Below are 14570 nucleotides of genomic sequence, written 5' to 3' on the forward strand. Positions count from 1 at the left end.
ACACTATTATTGCTATGAATGAATTTCCTTTAGAGGCAATTGCCTCAACTCAGAACCATGTAACAAATGAGACTATTCTTGGCGAGAAAGTCTGGTATGGACTAGGCATTGACAACCTCCAATTAAGTAAACGTAATGAAATGAAAGAAAAGAACATATGATTCTATTAATTCAAAAACTTGTTTTCTAGAATAACGCAAAGAAATTGTAAATAAAAAAATATGGTAACCACAAATATATAAGCATAAATTAAAGAGCATACACTAACAATAATCAAAATCTAAAGACTCAGTTTTATCTATACATGTGAGATTAGTTTTGTGCTGGTACAGGTCTCTTAAACCAAAATAATATGGGAAGGTAAAAAAAAATAATTTAAAATAACAGAGCATGCTAAGCATAAAAAACCAAAACAGACTTTCAGTTTCCCTTTGCTATAAAGAAACATATAGATAAAGATCTTAAAAGAAAAAATCTTTTCTGTTGTCCATTAAATCACAACAGTTACTTTCTACTTTTACGTGTCAAAAAGTTTCCTTATTCTGTAGAGTATCATGCCACAAGGTTTATTTAATAAAAAAATAAAAAAATCCTTACACTGTTTGAAATAATTTACTTCATGGATAAAAAAATTTCTAAGAACAAAACTTTACAAATAATCCAAAGATTTTCTCAAAAACTCAATTGTAATGCAATTTGAGTTTTTATAGTCAAATTGGCACAAACATAATTAAATATTACACTTTAAAACCAGAATACTTTGATGTAACAAAACATGGAAGGAAGAAGTTCATTATAGAAAGGCACTTTTAGTCACCAAAAAAAATCCCAACATTAGAAGAGCAAGTATTAGAAAGGCACTTGGAGCAACTGCAGTTAGAAGAACAAAGTTCAAGAGAAGTATGCTTGCAGGATAACATGGATAGAGCATTGTTTAAACAGAAAGAAACCCTAAAGCATTTCATACAGGTGACTCAAGAAAATGTCATATTAAGCTTTTCAAAGGTATACTCTTCCTCGTTGTCCTTGATAAAATCTGGTGCACATACATACACACACTAGTAGGTGGAAAAGTGATACTGCATGCAACCTTAAATATGGGAGAGCAGATCTGGGCCAGATCTCCAGATGTACCTTGTGTTACCAATTTTCCCAGAAAACACTGGAAATAAATACCTCCTCCGGGTTATTGCAATGTTTCAGTTTTATTTATTTTTCCAGTAGTTAAACATTTCATTTTTATAAAACCCTTTGAAACTTATATAAAATAAGCAAAAGACTTGTGTGAAAACCACTGTCACAGAGTTAATTATAAGCAGGTACTGAGCTTTTCTACAAACAAAATTGTTTTCAGTTCTTTTAGACCCTGAAAGGAAAAATGCAGGCTGATGAAAACCAGTTGGTAGCTTATAACCACCCTAGTCCAGCAAGCGACTGTGCATATCTGTACTGGTGTGTCTTCATAGACCGCCTCAGCAATGGTGCTCAGGGAGTACCACAGTGCATCTGCCTACAGTGAGTTGCCACAATGGAACCTTAAACAGCTCAAAGAAAAAACATCATCTTGTAGAATGAAAAAACAACCAATCAAAACCCCCCACCCCCCCCCAAACCCCACCCCACCCCCCCAACCCAAAAAACCACAAAGATTTATGTTTCGGTGACAATTCAGCATCTCTGGGGTGGGGTGAGTGTTTCTTACATCAGCCTTCCAGGACATTAAAGTAAATTGGAAGACTTCTACATATTTTCATAAGATGGCACATAAACCTTGGGGGGGGGGGGGGAATAGATTCCAAGACCACTGGAAAAAGAAAATACCACTAGTATAAAGATGACATTGCAACTTATGGAATATATTGCAACATCCCTCAAGGGAAAGGTGAATCAAAGCTGCTATTTTGCTACTTTCTTCCCCTATAAGAAAGATGAAGACCTGTCATTCATCAAAAAAGGCTGCTTTATTTTAAAGGAAAGCAAAAAAAAAAACCAACAAACCTACTACATAACATTTCAAAGACAGAAACTTTTCAAGTGTCATCAGCCAGTTTTTTTCCTAGAATCATCCTTACCTTTATTACAAAGCACACACAATACACATTTGTACAGCAACAGAAAAAATCACTTGGCATACTTGCACAAAAATGGCATTGCAGTGAGTGTCTGGCGCAGGGCAAGCCTGTGGTTTCTGAGCTGGCCAAGGGACCACAGGCTCATCCAGAAAGAATTCTGCACTGGGCTGCTGTAAGCAGCACCTACATGTCATTGACAAGGCTGGGCGAGTGTCTCCTGCAGATTTCCCCTCTTGCCTCCATTCAATAGTGTGTAAGGGACTGAGACTCCCTAGTAAACAGCAATTTAATTAGTACTATCGTTATCATTTAGAAAACAAGGATTATAAATTCCATAGTGCGTATTTTAGCTTGAACCTGATTTATGTTATTACAAAAAAGCTTTCTGAAGTGGAAAATTATTGCATAAAAATAATATTATATCCTCAACGAGTTAATAAAATTTTATTCTCAATAGAGTCTATCTCAAAATACCCTTAGTGATGCAAATATCCATGGTGAATAAAGCATACAGAACCAAAATTTCTAAGGCTGTGCAAAATATTAAACAGGGTACAGGGTCAGCTAGAAAATGCCATTCATTAGAAAATATATGTGAAAATTTCCTGTCCCAAAGGCTTCTCATAGCACTTCTAATTTTATTAAAGTTGAAAGTGATTTCATTCATTTCAAGTTTTGGAAGAAAGCTGTAGGTAGAAGCAGTGCCTTAAAAGAAAAGAAAAAAATATTTTAAAAATCTATTTTCATGCATTCATCCTAATCCTAACTCATCTTTTTCCACATAGGAGCCTTGAAAAAGCCCAAGAACAAAGAAACTACATCCTTCCACTAAATACTGCTTTGCGTTGCTTCCTACATATAGGTATGCTCTTTAGTTAACCCCAAACTTGCTCCTTTAATCTTTCCTGAGAAAGCCTAATTTAAAGGTTTTGCTGTAGTGTTTTGAGAACTACACCAAATGTCTTTGTCAAGCTGCTGCAAACTTGCTTGTATTTCTGTCCCATTATACTGTAAGGAAAGCACCAGTCACTATTGTCAGATGTACAGGGCTCAAAAAAAGAAGCATTTCAGGTACACAAAATAACATGATTTAATTGATGCACATGGTCAGTTTCAGATTTTTCATAAGGTCTGATCAGCATTGTGTGATACACAAAAAAATTAAATATTTGAACTTCAGATTGACAAAACAGTACCTGTCTGAATGAATGGCCATCTCTGGTAACTTAAGGCTTTGAGAGTATAAAGAAACAGAAAAAGATCTTGTTATTATTGAGATTATGACATAAAGAAATTTTGTCACTTGGTATGCAAGAGCAAAGCATTCCTCAAAAAGCTTTCCGTAAAACCAGCGAAGAGTTTAACCAGAGAAAAAGTACATTTACCTTCTAAGTAAATTTTACCTGCTTAACTAGTAGTCTACTAGAACTTTTTGTATTTGGAAATCACTATTTGTAGCAATAAAAAAGCACAAATCATATAGAGCTATAAAAGGATGAATGGGACACAATAACCTAACAATTACCCTGAAGCACCAAAGGACTGGGACACTGATGAGAATTGCTTGCAAACTCATACCCTTTAAACAGCCCAGTCTCTGTGTGGGAGGGATATCAGAGTTCTCAGGTTCTTATTCTTCCCCAAAAAGCATGAGAAAGTGAGTCACGAGAATATAAAAGCAAGCCTAACAAGGTAATTCACACTCCTCAAAATAAAATAACCCCTTGAAAACTGAGGACTAAGTTGATTTTTTTAATGAAATAGTAGAATTACAAAAGAAGAAATTTGAAATATTCATAACTTCTAGCTGTCCCTCAAATACATTTACAGTACTGCTTCCTCCCTACACCCGTAAAAACAGGTAGTAGTCACTGTAGCAGAAGATGAAAATATGACTATCAAAAGAAAATTGTTGCTGAGACTCTGTTAGAACCATAGAACATCCTTCACAAAAAGGAGAAGCTTCTTCAAGAAACATGAATGGGTAGATGAAGATCACTGATCACTGTGCTAGAAAAATCCTAGAAAACTATGTGTCAATAGTAAATGCATCTACAAATAATGTTCAGCTTGAGCAGCTATTCGCCATAGTTTAGAAGCAAGGTAACTGAGAACTGTTATATAAAGCAATACCATCTATGTTTTCCGGTGGCCAGCATAAAATCTCTTAGCATCCAAGAAATGACTGCTGGTATGCACCAAAAAAGGGAAGCTACTCAGAAAAGTGTCAGTGCTCAGTATTTCCAAGAGTCTCTCATAAAACTGTGAAAACAGATGTGAAATTACTAGAAACCAAGAAATGGCTTCTTAGTCACTAGATTTGTAACATTAACTAAAGTAATAGCAACAATGTGTAGATGCCAAAGGAAAAAAGTAACACTCGTTCAATCTGCAAGTGTACTAAGAAAGGGTGGTCAGAATTATTTTGATTGACTCTACTTCTCGGAGAGGAAAGATTTCAAGCCTTAAAAGCCTAGTCGATGTTAATTACTCACATAGACAAGATTTATTTTGGTATAGATCTTGAAGTCCCACTGACTTTGAACACGACTCAGGATAAAGCCTTCGGAAAATTTTCCATTGACTGCAGACTCCTCTGGTCTAGCTCATCCTGGGACCCTATATTAGGGGTCCCAACCTTAGATGCCTCCTGGGAGTTCTGACCTACATCAGCAGGACTAGCAAAGTCTCCTGATGTAGGGTGTCAGCTGCTAGTTAAACAAGCACTCATCACATCCCTAAAAGCAAGCAAGAACAAAACTAGGCAGACAGAGCAAGATTGAAGAGGGGTAGGACAACCAAAACAATTTACAGGTATTCTGCAGTTGAGAGGCTGAAAAATCTCTCCCAAAATAGCACAATTAAATGCTGGCAGTTGTGGAAGACTCAAGGTAGAGATTTCCAGCATGCCTCTGGTTTGACTGTGCCATTCTCATCCCAGCCTCTGCATCCAGCACTCTTCCCAATAATTCTTTTCTCAGGTTCAACACTGGGAAGATAATTATTTTCCACCCCTTTCTTCCCAATGCCATCATTCAGTAAAGCCAGAGAAGCCTCTGTCCTTTTCTCTGTTCCATATCAGTTTTACAACCCAAGAATGACTGATGGACACCTCTGCAGAAGGCTTCAGTGGAAGCTCAGAACTGAACACATTATTAATTAGGTACCAAACTATATTAACCCTGTGGTACAGAGTTAAAAAATTTTGGCCAAACTCATTTAGCTGTTACTTGTCATCTTCTAGTTCAAACACTCAGCCAATATGTCAGAAATTGAAAAACAGTCTATAAAAAGGGACCCCTTTTGTACTGAAAAGTGTCTGTCCTGCAGTGTGGCGTGAATATTTAGGAGAAACTGTTGGAATAAATAGCTATAATTCTGGCATCATGTAAAAGAATACATCTGCAAATCAGAGGAGGTACATGTATGGTTCATGCATGCATATAGTGTTTCTGCTTTGCTGTAAATCCATTTGTTTATTGCAATTGTTATTAACGTGAACTATAGCTCTCAGGATAAACAGTTTTATAGGAGTGTAGTCTTCAAGCCTGAAAGTGAATAAAATACAAACATTACTGTGAAAGAAAGACCTTGCAAGGTCAACTGTAGAGCAAGGGCAAAACCAGCAGCTACACACAGAAGCATCAAGCTGCAGTATGAGTGGTTCACATGCAAGACTCCAAGGAAACTCTGAAAACAGTGGGTCAAAGGAGAAAAAGGAAGAATTATTACAGCATCAGCTCGGTCATGGTCTTAGCAGCTGAGCAGCAAGAGATATGTGAGGACTGCTGCGAATGAGGGGAAAAAAAAAAACCAACCCACAAAAAAACAGTCTCTCTGCCAGCTCTTGAATATGGTCTCAAACCCATCAGTGTCTTGTGACTGATTTTTAAAGAAGGAGCTAAAAAGAGCGTAGCAACCACAAGCACCAAACACAACACTGAAAGGTCAAGAAACATAGTATAAAAATAATCATCTAAATGTAAAGGGCAAATTCTCACTTGTGTTTTTTCTGCTGAACAGACCCACCCCTTAATCAAAAACAGCTCAAATGAATGAACAGGTCAGCCTCAATTATCCAGTCTCAAGTCACTTGAAATTCCAGGATAACCTAGGATATATTGCCTTGTTCACTGAAACTACTTTTACAAAGAAATCCATTTTCCTTAAAAATTTTAAGAAATTTGGTGTGTAACATGGCAAGGAAAAACAGAAGTTGGGGATATCCTCTAGTGTTTAGCAACAATAATACTTAATGTTTCTATATAAAGCTTTCCAGATTTGTGTCAATGTGCTAAAGAAAGGCAGCAATGGTCATAACTACCATGATGTGAGAACTGCTGCACAGAGATACAGAGAAACACGCCCAAGGTCAAACACAGAAACACACGCAGAACCCATGTCTCCCGACTCCAAGCATGGTGTCACATAGATCAGGTCTAAGCCACGCAAAGGAGCGCAATGTCTTCAAGTCAGCACAGAGCAAGCTGATTCCAAGCACAAGACGCAAGGACAGCAGCATGATGTCCTGTGCGAAGTAGAGTGATGTTCTGGGGAGCACAGTGCTGTGCTAGCATGCCTATGTTGATTTGGGAACTTAAGTTAGTAGTCTATATGCTGTGACGCAGACATAGTATGCTTAGAGCCCTCCCCAGTCGCACTGCATCAAACCACACTGACAGTCCCCACCTCCTTACTACCTAACAGAGACACTGTCCTCATGGTACATGCAGCAACAACAGTTACTAGTAACAGACAACACTCAAAATATGAAAACAAACACCCAGACGACCCATGCCCTCCATTTTGAAAACCTAAGATAAATAGTTTCATTTTTAAAAAAGGCAAAGTACCACAGCATTCTCAGTGGCTTCAATATTCACTTATTAGTTTAGCATCCTTTAGAGCAGATATTTCAACCTATGGGGAGTTTTATGCTCTGCAAACTTATTTTTAGGTCTTGGTCATCTTCCTCCCTAGCCTTTGAGGTTAAACAGCTTAAATGCAGCTGTTAATCATCTCATTTGATGAAGTTAATGAGTACATCATGCCCTCATCTGAATCCCATCTACTGGGAAGGAATCCAACCTAGCACCTATTTTAAAGCTGACTATGTAAAACTATACCTAATTTCTGCCCCATGTTAAACATCACATTGCCCCAGCTTACATACTCAATCTTTGTTCATGTTGTTCTTACCTTCTTTTTTGCCATGCAATTATCTGTGCAGATATGAACTACCTGACTAAATCTGCAAGGCCCCTCCCATACCCAGAATTATATGCCTCCTAAATATCAACTTCTTCTATCCTTCCCAGGAAGAACCTAATCAATTTATATAACTTATCCTTACTGGTTATTCCAAAAATACCTAACTTTTCTTTACGTGTTTAGCTGTGAGCTTAGAAAACAGATAGTCCTTTCAGAAGAGTCTGAAAATACCCCAGAAATACTACATAAATAAGTACATAATAAAAAAAAAAATTTAAAGGCAGAAAGTTTAAAGAAGTTTAAATTCACATCAAAATACATAATTAATTTCATTGCAACATTGTGGCTAAGTAAAAATTAAAATTGTTTGCATTATGAAACAGGTGTAAAATATCTGCCTTAATTACATACCACGACAGCCTGATTCTAAATTATAACAACTTGATAGCCATATTAAAAGTGGTTTTTTGTCATGCCTGTATACATAAATAAGTTTTGAAGCTGTAATATGTAAACATACACACACACACACATAGTTATCTATGATATGACCCAAACTATTGCTACTTGGATGGGAGGGATAGTGAGGATGTTTTAGTGGGCAAGACACACATACTGTTTGTTTGCATAAACCTCACATACTACAGTCTTGGCCCCCCTATGTTTGTTAACACATTTTATTTAGTGATAGGAATGTGTACATATTTGTCACAAACAGATTTGGAAGCCCTTTTTTTTTAAATTTATAAAGCTCTTACATGAGGTCAGTACTCCTCAAACATGTAACATTCATACAGCTAAACAGATTCATATATAGTATTTTGATGACCTGATTAAGTGCCAGATCTTGCATACACACACACACGCAAAATGAAGATAAGGTAGATTCTTTTGTCAAAGATGTATTTGAGTTTAATGGCAAGCTGGCAGACTGAATGAGTTCCACTGTACTGAGGCAATTACTGTAGTAGGTAAAGCAAGTGATAAAGATTTATTTAGTACAAGGCTGATATTCATTAATCTCTTTAAACCCCATGTTAAGGTTGTTTAAAGTACTGTAGCTCTTCTCTGGAAAGGTCTGTTGAATCTATGACAGAAAAGGCAGACCTGCATAAATGCAGTGCAGGTCTCCATGGACTATGACATTTCTACACCTCCACAGGGAGGCAAGTATTTTAGATTAGTTTGGTTAGCACTGCAGATGCAGCATGCTGATTTACTAAACTCTGATGCAAGTTCCAAAAATAATTAGCTTATCAAAGATCCACTTTCCTTCCTCTCTTCTATTAGTGTGCTAAATATGGCATTGTTGCAAGGAAATAATTCATTTCACTAGTATTCAAACACTAAGCACAGACTTGTCAGAACTGAGTCTTTTTTAAAAAGAGGTCAATCTCAGTGCTGGCTTCTTTTGAAAGATGCTCATGTTACATGACTAACTAAACAAATGTCATTCAGCTGTATAACTCCTTCCATGCTGTTACAAAAAAAGGAATTAGTAAGCATTTCTGAAAATCAAGTTATTTTATTGGTCCAGTATCATCAGAGCAAGCATCACAACAGACGACTAAACAGACACATGGCACACAAGCTTTTTATGAACTGGGTTTGAGGTACCACACAAGAAACTTGTTGAATGGAGAAGAGGCTAAAATTTCATACTTCTACGGTAGACTTTTTGTTACAGATATTCTTTTAGGAGGGCTTTTTCCAAGGAAAAAAAAATCATTTTGATTTGGCATACAGAAAATAGTCCTTTTGAAATAGGTTACTTCCTTCACTGTTTAAGCAAGAGCTGTTTCTCAACACATCAGTAAGAAAGAATATTATTTCAAGAAGCACGGTCAAGGTTCCTGTTACTACTGGGATGCATATAAATAATCAGCAAGACACCCACTGCCCCTCCTAATTTTTTATCTTCAGAAAGCATATTAAAATGATTTATTTCTAGCCTGCTACTCATAGCGAATGCAAGTCAACCTCTCCTTACCTTGCCAGTGACAGGGATATCAACAGAACCCCAGGTACCAACTCCCCAGTGAACCGTGCCTGGGGCAAAATCAGCTGCAATAATTCCAGCAACTGGAAATAAAAAGGAATGTTAACAGTAGAAGCTAATCCAGCACACATTGAAGTTACATCAACGACTTGCACTATGTAGCAGATAAAAATAAAAATCACCAATTCTAAATGTAAAAATACATTCCATGAGACCACACAAAAGCAGTGAAACGCATTTTAATCAATTTCAATTAGGAGATATTTCAAGTCTATATTAAAACTTTCTCAAACAACTAGAATCATGCAGAAACAGAATTATAAAAAACAGGTTTGCATACAAAACCAGAGCAAGTCAGCAGGTGTCATCTTCATTTTAACAGTAACGCATTAATCATTTTTTGTTGTTTTTTTGTGGTTTTACTAAAAAGAGTTTTCATACTGTAGGGTTACTTAACTTAGCACAAAATAATGGGGTTGGACTAGTGTTTCTCTAACGTTTTTTCACCCATACTCTTCCTTATCTCTTCCCTGCTCTCCTTCTCTCTATGTGGCCTCTACAGTTTCATGTCTTCATTGAAATGCCTTCCAGAAATGCCTTTGTGCTGACAGAGTTGCCTTTTCCAAAAGAGCAAAATTCTCCAGAGACTGGGGTTTCCAGATCTGAATGCTTAATTTCATATTCCAGCCCAGCAAGGGCAAGGATTCAAAAATATTGGATCAGGTGATCAAACTACAAGAGCTAGTTATGTTGAAATACTCCCCCATTTTCCAATGCTGTTTCAATATTAACATCTATCAAAATATTTTTGAAGATCTGTATTAACATTTCATAAGCTTAATATCCAGCTTAGCAGTAACCCTACCCCCTACCCACAGAACTCTGTGCCAGTTATTAAATGAGACTGAAAAAAAGGATATTTTTATTGCGTTAAATATCTATTTTCCAAAAGAAAAAACAAACAAAAAGACGACAAACCAACAACCCACAACACTCCAAAACAAAAACCAAGCAAGCTCCACAGAAAGACCAACACTTCCTCCTGCAAAAACCAAACCCCCCAAAACCCCACACTTTGCCAGTGAAACAACTGCAAATATTTAGCAACCATCAGTCTCTTCTACCCCAGTTATTACTTGCTTTGCTTTTCCTTGGCTATGAGGTAAACAAACTACCTTTTTCAATACACAAAATTTAAAAAACCCACGAAAACAAAACACTTTGCCCTGAATTTAAGGAAAAAAAGTCTTAGCATCACATACATCACACCAGTGTTAGAGACAGATTTAAATGCCAACTTCAGTTTGCATTCAGCTTAGAGAATTTCTAATCATGATTTTTTTTTCCAAGTCTTCTATGCTGATTCTAGTATTTGAAAGGGATCTTTATTAGTTTCCAGGCCAAAATCTAGAAATCTATTTATCTGACTGAACAAGAGTTATATAAAAGAATTATTAAAGTCTCTAATGAGCAAAATACTTCCTCCTCTTTCAGGTTATTTCTTAAATGTGGAAAGTATAAAGTATTTCAGTGGAAGGAGAATTATGTCTTTCATGACATTTATCTTCAGTTTCAAACGGTATCTCCAATAAAAACAGCTTTATAAAAATAATTCCATGAATTAACTTTATTCTATGTGATTGTTACCAATTCACAAAATACTCCTGCTTCTCAGTAACAGACAATGAGGGCACTCAAAATTTTCACAGTCATCTCATTGCCTTCTAATAAACAATATAAAACCAAATTTCCTAGACAACAACTTACTGATCTACATAACATGGGGCTCCCTCCTGCCTTCTCCTGCCCAATCACAGGGCCCCTTTCTTACTTGAAATACCTCTACTATCGTGATCAAGTATAAGTAAACAAAACATAAAGGCCAAACAAAAACGAAAAATTGTTTCTGCAAGAAAAAAAAAAAATCCCTACTTGATTTTTTTTTTAATCAGCTCAACAACAACAAAATACCAAACACTGAAACCTATGTATTTTGTCCTTCAATGATGCTTTCACCATCTGGTATGAACAGATAGATATGCCAGCACAATTATTTCTTATCATTGCACCCTCTCCTCACACATATTCACCCCAACATCACATCTCTGCTCTAATGAGTTTGTCCTTACAAACGAATACGTGAAGGCTCTCCTTTTGTTCAGGATGGCTTGGTTTCATAGGAAAGGTCTTGAAAGCGATTGCCATGGAATGCATGCAGCCTGTGTGGGTTAGCTCTTCTCAGGGTTGTAAGGTACATGAATGAGACTGAGATGGTAAAAAGCAGATGCAGACTTCGGAAGCAGACACTGAACTCTTTTTGACCAATTCATCCTACTCAGTCAAGCCAAGCAGGCAGTACACTTCTGCCACCCGAGCTCAGGGCATCCTGATGCAAGATTCAGACAGTAGGTGCACAAGAAGGCTTAAGGGAGCTGCATTAGAGATCCTGTGTGAAGAGGACTGTTTAAGCCTGGCTAACAAGGACAAAGGACTCTGGATCTGTGCTTTTTGCAGATGGGTACAGAGCAAAGAGCAAAAGCGGGACATTGCCTCTTGTCGTGTCATTGGGGACCAGTGAAAAGAGCCTCACTCTGACTTCCTTGCACCCTTCCTCCAGGTATTTGAAGGTACATTGATCAGATCCCCTGAGCCTTCTCTTCTCCAGGCTGAGTCCCAGCTCTCTCAGACTTTCCTCAGAGGAGAGATGCTCCAGTCCCTAAATCATCTTCATGGCCCTTCGCTGGACTCTCTCCAGCAGCTCCATCTCTCTCTTGCCTACGCTACTGGCAAACACAAGAAGGGGAGAATTCATGATGCTAGAAAAGTTGTTACGACAAATTAAACATGGTCATGTTACTCATAAAAGGTGAAATCACCTGTGAATTTATTCATATTCATCAAGAGTGCTTGCCAAACCACAGCACCAGATGATCACATTTTCTGTGTGAACCAAATCATTTACAGAAAAGCTATTTTAAACACTGCTTATAAGAATTTCCAATATTTTCATGTCCCAATACCTCTCAAGTTGGGCTCCCTCAGTGCCCTTAGTCAAATGATATCAGCCTCAGAATGAGAAAAAGATTTTAACAAATACATTTTAGAAATCTCAGAGTGATTAAAGTAGTTTTTCTATGCATAGTAATGAGGTGGTTTTCAGGTTTGCTCTTAAAGGGCTCAAAGCAAGTTTTAAGATGTGATCTCAGAGCTAAAAGTGACATGCCCACCGGAAAGCTGCTGGTGTCCCCTTTACACTATTATGCAGAAGCCTAATGTTTCTAACCTAGTGGATTTTAAAATACCTGACTTTAAACTCATCATTACCACTAAAATTGACCCTAGGCATCAAGCCAAGTTCTTTAGTTGGAAATTCCACTTGAGGAAAGTGGAAAAATATTTACTAGTAGGGGGATTTTAAAAGACCAAATAAATAAAAATTAATCATTTAAAGGCAGAACTAAAGGTTAAGAATAATCCTAAATGACAATAGCAGAGTCATCACTCACTAAAGGACTCAAAAGTATTTGATAACCATTTTCCATGTGGCTGTGTAATTAGTACTATTTCTCTACTACACAGGTATTAAGTATTTATGCTAGAAAGAGGTATCTCTGTGTAACTATATGTAAAGTATACTCGATCCCAAGATTCAAAGGAATTGCAAAAATTCTTGTTGGTAGAATTAGTTACACTTTCTTGGTAGAATTTTTGGTATCCTTTATTTAAAAGGGATTTCTTGAAAATGCTGAAAACTAAAATAAGAAAAACCTAAAAGATCCTAAAAAAAGAGGACAACCACAGGCTTTTAGGTCTAGCTGTCAAGGTCAACTGGTATCATTAGACTTACATGAATGAGTTACAGTAGGGAAATCACGTTAGGAAATATGGGTCAAGTCATCATGCAGTAATAAAGCTGTTACCTCCAGACTCAGTTTTTGAAATATTCTTTAAAACCTGTCATAATTTAGTATTTCTAACATTGGAGTCATAATTGAACAATGAACTATGCCAATGTTTATAAAGGGCCACTTAAATATTTATTCAGATGTTTCAAAGAAAGAAACCACCCTCCCCCCCAAAAAAACCCACCAACATGCAAATCCAAACAATATCTCAATTTAGTCCACAACCATTTTGTCCATAAACATGTACAGGCAGGGGAAAAAAAAAAAAAAAGAAAACAACAAAAAAGAAAACATCTTATGCTGATGCATACTGAAGTAGCTAGGATAAAGAGCTTCTTAAATGTCTGTGTGGGCACAGGTCTACATCTGGACTGATATAACCACTACAGTAAAAATACACGGACCAAAGAGACAAAAAGAATAAATCCCGTGTAAATATGAATTACAGTTCCAAATTCAGACAAGGTGGTGAAGTGACGTAATCAAGTAGATACAGCGCTAAATCTAGGGCACTCAGTTACTACCATCACAAGCTCAGTATAAAAATTAGGTTGTAACATTCTCAAATGTATATTCTCATTTACAGTTTAGGGAGGCATTTTCAAAGCACTCTGTGTTGGCGTAACTACTCCCACTGAAGTCACGAGGACCTTAACAATTGATTTCTAAGAAAGCAGGGTTAGGCTGAGCACTTTTGAAATCCCACTGTAAATGATTTACATGGAGGGAATCTGAGTTTGTATGGCATCCTTAGGATTATAAAGCACCTCCAAGGGCTTTAAAAAAAGTAATGATTAGATACAAAGTGCTCCGTATATACTCAGTAAGACTGTGCAGAAACCCTTGGACATTCAAACCTGCTTAGCTAAGAAGGAGAATGTGTGCAGGTAAATTAGCCCCCATTTTTAATAACTGCTGCTCATATGAACAAACTGGCAGTTAAAGACTATCAAAAGACAGCCACAAAGGGACAGCCAAGAGCCCCACAGATCTTCATTCCCTCCTACCTATTCCCAACTCAAACACTCCTTGGTCCCTCTTGAAAATTCATGCTTCAGCTCCAACTTCTTTCTTACCCTCTCACCCCTGCATAGGGTGGGCAGAGCAGCACTGCCTGCAGAAGCAGCTGCACAGCAGCAGATCAGGGGACAGTCAAACAACACTGAAAGGAGGACAGGAAAATATATGCTAGTGCACTGTATTGCCTGGCCACGGTGTGGGCTTAACAGGGATGCAGCCACAGCTCAAAAGATTTAGACATGTACAGAAAGCTTCTGAATACTCTAAAATGAGGTATTAGAAATGCTGACATTGTTTCAGTCAATCACAGCAATTAGCTGTATTGGTACACCTTTTTTGGTATGATTTTATTTTTGTACTTTT

General features: G+C 37.2%; 1 long non-coding RNA gene across 1 annotated transcript in view; it reads right to left on the minus strand.

Moving 5' to 3' along the window:
* Positions 1-9272: 9272 nt before the first annotated feature.
* The window catches only part of LOC128146332 (uncharacterized), a 45604-nt gene continuing 40306 nt past the window's right edge, over positions 9273-14570 (minus strand). The window contains exon 7 of the long non-coding RNA XR_008236734.1: positions 9273-9365. This is a non-coding gene — a long non-coding RNA (uncharacterized LOC128146332). The remainder of the gene's footprint in view (positions 9366-14570) is intronic.

The sequence above is a fragment of the Harpia harpyja genome, chromosome 9 (genome assembly GCF_026419915.1).
Source record: "Harpia harpyja isolate bHarHar1 chromosome 9, bHarHar1 primary haplotype, whole genome shotgun sequence".
In the NCBI taxonomy this organism is placed as follows: Eukaryota; Metazoa; Chordata; class Aves; order Accipitriformes; family Accipitridae; genus Harpia; species Harpia harpyja.